The following is a 14,741-nucleotide window of genomic DNA, read 5'->3' as shown; positions in this document are numbered from 1 at the left end:
CATATACTGGATATAATCCCCACTGCAAACAGGCACATATACTGGATATAATCCCCACTGCAAACAGGCACATATACTGGAAATATACCCCACTGCAAACAGGCACATATACTGGATATAATCCCCACTGCAAACAGACACATATACTGGATATAAACCCGCACTGTAAACAGGCACCATATACTGGATATAAACCCCACTGCAAACAGGCACATATACTGGATATAATCCTCACTGCAAACAGGCACATATACTGGAAATAAACCCCCACTGCAAACAGGCACATATACTGGATATAATCCCCACTGCAAACAGGCACATATACTGGATATAAACCCAATGCAAACAGGCACATATACTGGATATAAACCCCACTGCAAACAAGCACATATACTGGATATAATCCCCACTGCAAACAGGCACATATACTGGATATAAACCCCACTGCAAACAGGCACATATACTGGAAATAAACCCCCACTGCAAACAGGCACATATACTGGATATAATCCCCACTGCAAACAGGCACATATACTGGATATAAACCCCACTGCAAACAGGCACATATACTGGATATAAACCCCACTGCAAACAGGCACATATACTGGATATAATCCCCACTGCAAACAGGCACATATACTGGATATAATCCCCACTGCAAACAGGCACATATACTGGATATAATCCCCACTGCAAACAGGCACATATACTGGATATAATCCCCACTGCAAACAAGCACATATACTGGATATAAACCCCACTGCAAACAGGCACATATACTGGATATAATCCCCACTGCAAACAGGCACATATACTGGATATAAACCCCACTGCAAACAGGCACATATACTGGATATAATCCCCACTGCAAACAGGCACATATACTGGATATAATCCCCACTGCAAACAGGCACATATACTGGATATAAACACCACTGCAAACAGGCACATATACTGGAAATAAACCCCCACTGCAAACAGGCACATATACTGGATATAATCCGCACTGCAAACAGGCACATATACTGGATATAATCCCCACTGCAAACAGGCACATATACTGGATATAAACCCCACTGCAAACAGGCACATATACTGGATATAAACCCCACTGCAAACAGGCACATATACTGGATATAATCCCCACTGCAAACAGGCACATATACTGGATATAAACCCCACTGCAAACAGGCACATATACTGGATATAAACCCCACTGCAAACAGGCACATATACTGGATATAATCCCCACTGCAAACAGGCACATATACTGGATATAAACCCCACTGCAAACAGGCACATATACTGGATATAAACCCCACTGCAAACAGACACATATACTGGATATAAACCCCACTGCAAACAGGCACATATACTGGATATAATCCCCACTGCAAACAGGCACATATACTGGATATAAACCCCACTGCAAACAGACACATATACTGTATATAAACCCCACTGCAAACAGGCACATATACTGGATATAATCCCCACTGCAAACAGGCACATATACTGGATATAATCCCCACTGCAAACAGGCACATATACTGGATATAAACCCCACTGCAAACAGGCACATATACTGGATATAATCCCCACTGCAAACAGGCACATATACTGGATATAAACCCCACTGCAAACAGGCACATATACTGGAAATAAACCCCCACTGCAAACATGTACATATACTGGATATAAACCCCACTGCAAACAGGCACATATACTGGATATAATCCCCACTGCAAACAGGCACATATACTGGATATAAACCCCACTGCAAACAGGCACATATACTGGATATAATCCCCACTGCAAACAGGCACATGTACTGGATATAATAATCACTGCAAACAGGCACATATACTGGATATAAACCCCACTGCAAACAGGCACATATACTGGAAATAAACCCCCACTGCAAACAGGCACATATACTGGATATAAACCCCACTGCAAACAGGCACATATACTGGATATAATCCCCACTGCAAACAGGCACATATACTGGATATAAACCCCACTGCAAACAGGCACATATACTGGATATAAACCCCACTGCAAACAGGCACATATACTGGATATAATCCCCACTGCAAACAGGCACATATACTGGATATAATCCCCACTGCAAACAGGCACATATACTGGATATAATCCCCACTGCAAACAGGCACATATACTGGATATAAACCCCACTGCAAACAGGCACATATACTGGATATAATTACCACTGCAAACAGTCACATATACTGGATATAATCCCCACTGCAAACAGGCACATATACTGGATATAATCCCCACTGCAAACAGGCACATATACTGGATATAATCCCCACTGCAAACAGGCACATATACTGGATATAATCCCCACTGCAAACAGGCACATATACTGGATATAATCCCCACTGCAAACAGGCACATATACTGGATATAAACCCCACTGCAAACAGGCACATATACTGGATATAAACCCCACTGCAAACAGGCACATATACTGGATATAAACCCCACTGCAAACAGGCACATATACTGGATATAATCCCCACTGCAAACAGGCACATATACTGGATATAAACCCCACTGCAAACAGGCACATATACTGGATATAAACCCCACTGCAAACAGGCACATATACTGGATATAAACCCCACTGCAAACAGGCACATATACTGGAAATAAACCCCCACTGCAAACAGGCACATATACTGGATATAATCCCCACTGCAAACAGGCACATATACTGGATATAAACCCCACTGCAAACAGGCACATATACTGGAAATAAACCCCCACTGCAAACAGGCACATATACTGGATATAATCCCCACTGCAAACAGGCACATATACTGGATATAATCCCCACTGCAAACAGGCACATATACTGGATATAAACCCCACTGCAAACAGGCACATATACTGGATATAATCCCCACTGCAAACAGGCACATATACTGGATATAAACCCCACTGCAAACAGGCACATATACTGGAAATAAACCCCCACTGCAAACATGTACATATACTGGATATAAACCCCACTGCAAACAGGCACATATACTGGATATAATCCCCACTGCAAACAGGCACATATACTGGATATAATCCCCACTGCAAACAGGCACATATACTGGATATAATCCCCACTGCAAACAGGCACATGTACTGGATATAATAATCACTGCAAACAGGCACATATACTGGATATAAACCCCACTGCAAACAGGCACATATACTGGAAATAAACCCCCACTGCAAACAGGCACATATACTGGATATAAACCCCACTGCAAACAGACACATATACTGTATATAAACCCCACTGCAAACAGGCACATATACTGGATATAAACCCCACTGCAAACAGGCACATATACTGGATATAAAACCCACTGCAAACAGGCACATATACTGGATATAATCCCCACTGCAAACAGGCACATATACTGGATATAATCCCCACTGCAAACAGGCACATATACTGGATATAAACCCCACTGCAAACAGACACATATACTGGATATAATCCCCACTGCAAACAGGCACATATACTGGATATAATTACCACTGCAAACAGTCACATATACTGGATATAATCCCCACTGCAAACAGGCACATATACTGGATATAATCCCCACTGCAAACAGGCACATATACTGGATATAATCCCCACTGCAAACAGGCACATATACTGGAAATAAACCCCACTGCAAACAGGCACATATACTGGATATAAACCCCACTGCAAACAGACACATATACTGGATATAAACCCCACTGCAAACAGACACATATACTGGATATAATCCCCACTACAAACAGACACATATACTGGATATAATCCCCACTGCAAACAGGCACATATACTGGATATAAACCCCACTGCAAACAGACACATATACTGGATATAATCCCCACTGCAAACAGGCACATATACTGGATATAATCCCCACTGCAAACAGGCACATATACTGGATATAAACCCCACTGCAAACAGGCACATATACTGGATATAATCCCCACTGCAAACAGGCACATATACTGGAAATAAACCCCACTGCAAACAGGCACATATACTGGATATAAACCCCACTGCAAACAGGCACATATACTGGATATAATCCCCACTGTAAACAGACACATATACTGGATATAATCCCCACTGCAAACAGACACATATACTGGATATAAACCCCACTGCAAACAGGCACATATACTGGATATAATCCCCACTGTAAACAGGCACATATACTGGATATAAACCCCTCTGCAAACAGGCACATATACTGGATATAAACCCCTCTCCAAACAGGCACATATACTGGATGTAATCCCCACTGCAAACAGGCACATATACTGGATATAATCCCCACTGTAAACAGACACATATACTGGATATAATCCCCACTGCAAACAGGCACATATACTGGATATAATCCCCACTGTAAACAGGCACATATACTGGATATAATCCCCACTGTAAACAGGCACATATACTGGATATAATCCCCACTGCAAACAGACACATATACTGGATATAAACCCCACTGCAAACAGGCACATATACTGGATATAATCCCCACTGTAAACAGGCACATATACTGGATATAAACCCCTCTGCAAACAGGCACATATACTGGATATAATCCCCACTGCAAACAGGCACATATACTGGATATAAACCCCACTGCAAACAGGCACATATACTGGATATAAACCCCACTGCAAACAGGCACATATACTGGATACAAACCCCACTACAAACAGGCACATATACTGGATATAAACCCCACTACAAACAGACACATATACTGGATATAAACCCCACTGCAAACAGGCACATTTCCTGGATATAATCCCCACTGCAAACAGGCACATATACTGGATATAAACCCCACTGCAAACAGGCACATGTACTGGATATAAACCCCACTGCAAACAGGCACATATACTGGATATAAACCCCACTGCAAACAGGCACATATACTGGATATAAACCCCACTGCAAACAGACACATATACTGGATATAAACCCCACTGCAAACAGGCACATATACTGGATATAAACCCCACTGCAAACAGGCACATATACTGGATATAATCCCCACTGCAAATAGACACATATACTGGATATAATCCCCACTGCAAACAGGCACATATACTGGAAATAAACCCCACTGCAAACAGGCACATGTACTGGATATAATCCCCACTACAAACAGGCACAAATACTGGATATAAACCCCACTGCAAACAGACACATATACTGGATATAATCCCCACTACAAACAGGCACATGTACTGGATATAATCCCCACTACAAACAGGCACAAATACTGGATATAAACCCCACTGCAAACAGACACATATACTGGATATAATCCCCACTGCAAACAGACACATATACTGGATATAATCCCCACTACAAACAGGCACATATACTGGATATAATCCCCACTGCAAACAGACACATATACTGGATATAATCCCCACTGCAAACAGACACATATACTGGATATAATCCCCACTACAAACAGGCACATATACTGGATATAATCCCCACTGCAAACAGGCACATATCCTGGATATAATCCCCACTGCAAACAGATACATATACTGGATATAATCCCCACTGCAAACAGGCACATATACTGGATATAAACCCCACTGCAAACAGGCACATATACTGGATATAAACCCCACTGCAAACAGGCACATATACTGGATATAATCCCCACTGCAAACAGGCACATATACTGGATATAATCCCCACTGCAAACAGGCACATATACTGGATATAATCCCCACTGCAAACAGACACATATACTGGATATAAACCCCACTGCAAACAGACACATATACTGGATATAAACCCCACTGCAAACAGACACATATACTGGATATAAACCCCACTGCAAACAGGCACATATACTGGATATAAACCCCACTGCAAACAGGCACATATACTGGATATAATCCCCACTGCAAACAGGCACATATACTGGATATAATCCCCACTGCAAACAGGCACATATACTGGATATAAACCCCACTGCAAACAGGCACATATACTGGATATAATCCCCACTGCAAACAGGCACATATACTGGATATAATCCCCACTGCAAACAGGCACATATACTGGATATAATCCCCACTGCAAACAGACACATATACTAGATATAATCCCCACTGCAAACAGGCACATATACTGGATATAATCCCCACTGCAAACAGGCACATATACTGGATATAAACCCCACTGCAAACAGGCACATATACTGGATATAATCCCCACTGCAAACAGGCACATATACTGGATATAATCCCCACTGCAAACAGGCACATATACTGGATATAATCCCCACTGCAAACAGACACATATACTGGATATAATCCCCACTGCAAACAGACACATATACTGGATATAATCCCCACTGCAAACAGGCACATATACTCGATATAAACCCCACTGCAAACAGGCACATATACTGGATATAATCCCCACTGCAAACAGGCACATATACTGGATATAATCCCCACTGCAAACAGGCACATATACTGGATATAAACCCCACTGCAAACAGGCACATATACTGGATATAAACCCCACTGCAAACAGGCACATATACTGGATATAATCCCCACTGCAAACAGGCACATATACTGGATATAAACCCCACAGCAAACAGGCACATATACTGGATATAAACCCCACTGCAAACAGGCACATATACTGGATATAATCCTCACTAAAACAGACACATATACTGGTTATAATCCCCACTGCAAACAGGCACATATACTGGATATAAACCCCACTGCAAACAGGCACATATACTGGATATAATCCCCACTGAAAACAGGCACATATACTGGATATAATCCCCACTGCAAACAGGCACATATACTGGATATAAACCCCACTGCAAACAGGCACATATACTGGATATAAACCCCACTGCAAACAGGCACATATACTGGATATAATCCTCACTGCTAACAGACACATATACTGGATATAAACCCCACTGCAAACAGGCACATATACTGGATATAAACCCCACTGCAAACAGGCACATATACTGGATATAAACCCCACTGCAAACAGGCACATATACTGGATATAATCCTCACTGCAAACAGACACATATACTGGATATAAACCCCACTGCAAACAGGCACATATACTGGATATAAACCCCACTGCAAACAGGCACATATACTGGATATAATCCCCACTGCAAACAGGCACATATACTGGATATAATCCCCACTACAAACAGACACATATACTGGATATAATCCTCACTGTAAACAGACACATATACTGGATATAATCCCCAATGCAAACAGGCACATATACTGGATATAATCCCCACTGCAAACAGGCACATATACTGGATATAATCACCACTGCAAACAGGCACATATACTGGATATAAACCCCACTGCAAACAGGCACATATACTGGATATAATCCCCACTGCAAACAGGCACATATACTGGATATAAACCCCACTGCAAACAGGCACATATACTGGATATAAACCCCACTGCAAACAGACACATATACTGGATATAATCCTCACTACAAACAGACACATATACTGGATATAATCCCCACTGCAAACAGGCACATATACTGGATATAAACCCCACTGCAAACAGACACATATACTGGATATAAACCCCACTGCAAACAGACACATATACTGGATATAATCCCCACTACAAACAGGCACATATACTGGATATAATCCCCACTGCAAACAGACACATATACTGGATATAAACCCCACTACAAACAGGCACATATACTGGATATAAACCCCACTGCAAACAGACACATATACTGGATATAATCCCCACTGCAAACAGGCACATATACTGGATATAAACCCCACTGCAAACAGGCACATATACTGGATATAATCCCCACTGCAAACAGGCACATATACTGGATATAAACCCCACTGCAAACAGACACATATACTGGATATAATCCCCACTGCAAACAGGCACATATACTGGATATAATCCCCACTGCAAACAGGCACATATACTGGATATAATCCCCACTGCAAACAGGCACATATACTGGATATAAACCCCACTGCAAACAGGCACATATACTGGATATAATCCCCACTGCAAACAGGCACATATACTGGATATAATCCCCACTGCAAACAGGCACATATACTGGATATAATCCCCACTGCAAACAGGCACATATACTGGATATAATCCCCACTACAAACAGGCACATATACTGGATATAATCCCCACTGCAAACAGGCACATATACTGGATATAATCCCCACTGCAAACAGGCACATATACTGGATATAATCCCCACTGCAAACAGGCACATATACTGGATATAATCCCCACTGCAAACAGGCACATATACTGGATATAATCCCCACTGCAAACAGGCACATATACTGGATATAATCCCCACTGCAAACAGGCACATATACTGGATATAATCCCCACTGCAAACAGGCACATATACTGGATATAATCCCCACTGCAAACAGGCACATATACTGGATATAATCCCCACTGCAAACAGGCACATATACTGGATATAAACCCCACTGCAAACAGGCACATATACTGGATATAAACCCCACTGCAAACAGGCACATATACTGGATATAAACCCCACTGCAAACAGACACATATCCTGGATATAATCCCCACTGCAAACAGGCACATATACTGGATATAATCCCCACTGCAAACAGGCACATATACTGGATATCATCCCCACTGCAAACAGGCACATATACTGGATATAAACCCCACTGCAAACAGGCACATATACTGGATATAAACCCCACTGCAAACAGGCACATATACTGGATATAAACCCCACTGCAAATAGGCACATATACTGGATATAAACCCCACTGCAAACAGGCACATATACTGGATATAATCCCCACGGCAAACAGACACATATACTGGATATAATCCCCACTGTAAACAGGCACATATACTGGATATAATCCCCACTGCAAACAGGCACATATACTGGAAATAAACCCCACTGCAAACAGGCACATATACTGGAAATAAACCCCACTGCAAACAGGCACATATACTGGAAATAAACCCCCACTGCAAACAGGCACATATACTGGATATAAATCCCACCGCAAACAGGTACATATACCTGAAATAAACCCCACTGCAAACAGGCACATATACTGGAAATAAACCCCCCCTGCAAACAGGCACATATACTGGATATAAATCCCACTGCAAACAGTCACATATACTGGATATAATCCCCACTGCAAACAGGCACATATACTGGATATTCTCCCCACTGCAAACAGGCACATATACTGGATATAAACCCCACTGCAAACAGGCACATATACTGGATATAATCCCCACTGCAAACAGGCACATATACTGGATATAATCCCCACTGCAAACAGGCACATATACTGGATATAAACCCCACTGCAAACAGGCACATATACTGGATATAATCCCCACTGCAAACAGGCACATATACTGGATATAATCCCCACTGCAAACAGGCACATATACTGGATATAATCCCCACTGCAAACAGGCACATATACTGGATATAAACCCCACTGCAAACAGGCACATATACTGGATATAAACCCCACTGCAAACAGGCACATATACTGGATATAAACCCCACTGCAAACAGGAACATATACTGGATATAAACCCCACTGCAAACAGGCACATATACTGGATATAAACCCCACTGCAAACAGGCACATATACTGGATATAAACCCCACTGCAAACAGACACATATACTGGATATAAACCCCACTGCAAACAGGCACATATACTGGATATAATCCCCACTGCAAACAGGCACATATACTGGAAATAAACCCCCACTGCAAACAGGCACATATACTGGATATAATCCCCACTGCAAACAGGCACATATACTGGATATAATCCCCACTGCAAACAGGCACATATACTGGATATAATCCCCACTGCAAACAGGCACATATACTGGAAATAAACCCCCACTGCAAACAGGCACATATACTGGATATAATCCCCACTGCAAACAGGCACATATACTGGATATAAACCCCACTGCAAACAGGCACATATACTGGATATAAACCCCACTGCAAACAGGCACATATACTGGATATAAACCCCACTGCAAACAGGCACATATACTGGAAATAAACCCCCACTGCAAACAGGCACATATACTGGATATAATCCGCACTGCAAACAGGCACATATACTGGATATAATCCCCACTGCAAACAGGCACATATACTGGATATAAACCCCACTGCAAACAGGCACATATACTGGATATAATCCCCACTGCAAACAGGCACATGTACTGGATATAATCCTCACTGCAAACAGGCACATATACTGGATATAAACCCCACTGCAAACAGGCACATATACTGGAAATAAACCCCCACTGCAAACAGGCACATATACTGGATATAAACCCCACTGCAAACAGGCACATATACTGGATATAATCCCCACTGCAAACAGGCACATATACTGGATATAAACCCCACTGCAAACAGGCACATATACTGGATATAAACCCCACTGCAAACTGGCACATATACTGGATATAATCCCCACTGCAAACAGGCACATATACTGGATATAATCCCCACTGCAAACAGGCACATATACTGGAAATATACCCCACTGCAAACAGGCACATATAATGGATATAATCCCCACTGCAAACAGGCACATATACTGGATATAATCACCACTACAAACAGACACATATACTGGATATAATCCCCACTCAAACAGGCACATATACTGGATATAATCCCCACTGCAAACAGGCACATATACTGGATATAATCCCCACTGCAAACAGACACATATACTGGATATAATCCCCACTGCAAACAGGCACATATACTGGATATAAACCCCACTGCAAACAGGCACATATACTGGAAATAAACCCCACTGCAAACAGACACATATACTGGATATAATCCCCACTGCAAACAGGCACATATACTGGATATAAACCCCACTGCAAACAGGCACATATACTGGATATAATCCCCACTGCAAACAGGCACATATACTGGATATAATCCCCACTGCAAACAGGCACATATACTGGATATAATCCCCACTGCAAACAGACACATATACTGGATATAAACCCCACTGCAAACAGGCACATATACTGGATATAAACCCCACTGCAAACAGGCACATATACTGGATATAATCCCCACTGCAAACAGGCACATATACTGGAAATAAACCCCACTGCAAACAGGCACATATACTGGAAATAAACCCCACTGCAAACAGGCACATATACTGGAAATAAACCCCCACTGCAAACAGGCACATATACTGGATATAAATCCCACCGCAAACAGGTACATATACTGGAAATAAACCCCACTGCAAACAGGCACATATACTGGAAATAAACCCCCCCTGCAAACAGGCACATATACTGGATATAAATCCCACTGCAAACAGTCACATATACTGGATATAATCCCCACTGCAAACAGGCACATATACTGGATATTCTCCCCACTGCAAACAGGCACATATACTGGATATAAACCCCACTGCAAACAGGCACATATACTGGATATAATCCCCACTGCAAACAGGCACATATACTGGATATAATCCCCACTGCAAACAGGCACATATACTGGATATAAACCCCACTGCAAACAGGCACATATACTGGATATAATCCCCACTGCAAACAGGCACATATACTGGATATAATCCCCACTGCAAACAGGCACATATACTGGATATAATCCCCACTGCAAACAGGCACATATACTGGATATAAACCCCACTGCAAACAGGCACATATACTGGATATAAACCCCACTGCAAACAGGCACATATACTGGATATAAACCCCACTGCAAACAGGAACATATACTGGATATAAACCCCACTGCAAACAGGCACATATACTGGATATAAACCCCACTGCAAACAGGCACATATACTGGATATAAACCCCACTGCAAACAGACACATATACTGGATATAAACCCCACTGCAAACAGGCACATATACTGGATATAATCCCCACTGCAAACAGGCACATATACTGGAAATAAACCCCCACTGCAAACAGGCACATATACTGGATATAATCCCCACTGCAAACAGGCACATATACTGGATATAATCCCCACTGCAAACAGGCACATATACTGGAAATAAACCCCCACTGCAAACAGGCACATATACTGGATATAATGGCCACTGCAAACAGGCACATATACTGGATATAAACCCCACTGCAAACAGGCACATATACTGGATATAAACCCCACTGCAAACAGGCACATATACTGGATATAAACCCCACTGCAAACAGGCACATATACTGGAAATAAACCCCCACTGCAAACAGGCACATATACTGGATATAATCCGCACTGCAAACAGGCACATATACTGGATATAATCCCCACTGCAAACAGGCACATATACTGGATATAAACCCCACTGCAAACAGGCACATATACTGGATATAATCCCCACTGCAAACAGGCACATGTACTGGATATAATCCTCACTGCAAACAGGCACATATACTGGATATAAACCCCACTGCAAACAGGCACATATACTGGAAATAAACCCCCACTGCAAACAGGCACATATACTGGATATAAACCCCACTGCAAACAGGCACATATACTGGATATAATCCCCACTGCAAACAGGCACATATACTGGATATAAACCCCACTGCAAACAGGCACATATACTGGATATAAACCCCACTGCAAACTGGCACATATACTGGATATAATCCCCACTGCAAACAGGCACATATACTGGATATAATCCCCACTGCAAACAGGCACATATACTGGAAATATACCCCACTGCAAACAGGCACATATAATGGATATAATCCCCACTGCAAACAGGCACATATACTGGATATAATCACCACTACAAACAGACACATATACTGGATATAATCCCCACTCAAACAGGCACATATACTGGATATAATCCCCACTGCAAACAGGCACATATACTGGATATAATCCCCACTGCAAACAGACACATATACTGGATATAATCCCCACTGCAAACAGGCACATATACTGGATATAAACCCCACTGCAAACAGGCACATATACTGGAAATAAACCCCACTGCAAACAGACACATATACTGGATATAATCCCCACTGCAAACAGGCACATATACTGGATATAAACCCCACTGCAAACAGGCACATATACTGGATATAATCCCCACTGCAAACAGGCACATATACTGGATATAATCCCCACTGCAAACAGGCACATATACTGGATATAATCCCCACTGCAAACAGGCACATATACTGGATATAAACCCCACTGCAAACAGGCACATATACTGGAAATAAACCCCCACTGCAAACAGGCACATATACTGGATATAAACCCCACTGCAAACAGGCACATATACTGGATATAATCCCCACTGCAAACAGGCACATATACTGGATATAATCCCCACTGCAAACAGACACATATACTGGATATAATCCCCACTGCAAACAGGCACATATACTGGATATAAACCCCACTGCAAACAGGCACATATACTGGAAATAAACCCCACTGCAAACAGACACATATACTGGATATAATCCCCACTGCAAACAGGCACATATACTGGATATAAACCCCACTGCAAACAGGCACATATACTGGATATAATCCCCACTGCAAACAGGCACATATACTGGATATAATCCCCACTGCAAACAGGCACATATACTGGATATAATCCCCACTGCAACCAGGCACATATACTGGATATAAACCCCACTGCAAACAGGCACATATACTGGAAATAAACCCCCACTGCAAACAGGCACATATACTGGATATAAACCCCACTGCAAACAGGCACATATACTGGATATAATCCCCACTGCAAACAGGCACATATACTGGATATAAACCCCACTGCAAACAGGCACATATACTGGAAATAAACCCCACTGCAAACAGGCACATTTACTGGATATAATCCCCACTGCAAACAGGCACATATACTGGATATAATCCCCACTGCAAACAGGCACATATACTGGAAATATACCCCACTGCAAACAGGCACATATAATGGATATAATCCCCACTGCAAACAGACACATATACTGGATATAAACCCCCACTGTAAACAGGCACATATACTGGAGATAAACCCCACTGCAAACAGGCACATATACTGGATATAATCCCCACTGCAAACAGGCACATATACTGGAAATAAACCCCCACTGCAAACAGGCACATATACTGGATATAATCCCCACTGCAAACAGGCACATATACTGGATATAAACCCCACTGCAAACAGGCACATATACTGGATATAATCCCCACTGCAAACAGGCACATATACTGGAAATAAACCCCCACTGCAAACAGGCACATATACTGGATATAAACCCCACTGCAAACAGGCACATATACTGGATATAAACCCCACTGCAAACAGGCACATATACTGGAAATAAACCCCACTGCAAACAGGCACATTTACTGGATATAATCCCCACTGCAAACAGGCACATATACTGGATATAATCCCCACTGCAAACAGGCACATATACTGGAAATATACCCCACTGCAAACAGGCACATATAATGGATATAATCCCCACTGCAAACAGACACATATACTGGATATAAA

This window comes from Chiloscyllium plagiosum, unplaced genomic scaffold (genome assembly GCF_037043375.1).
Source record: "Chiloscyllium plagiosum isolate Xiang-an unplaced genomic scaffold, Cpla_swu_hap1 HiC_scaffold_51, whole genome shotgun sequence".
Taxonomy (NCBI): domain Eukaryota; kingdom Metazoa; phylum Chordata; class Chondrichthyes; order Orectolobiformes; family Hemiscylliidae; genus Chiloscyllium; species Chiloscyllium plagiosum.
Note: the sequence above shows the minus strand (reverse complement) of the source record.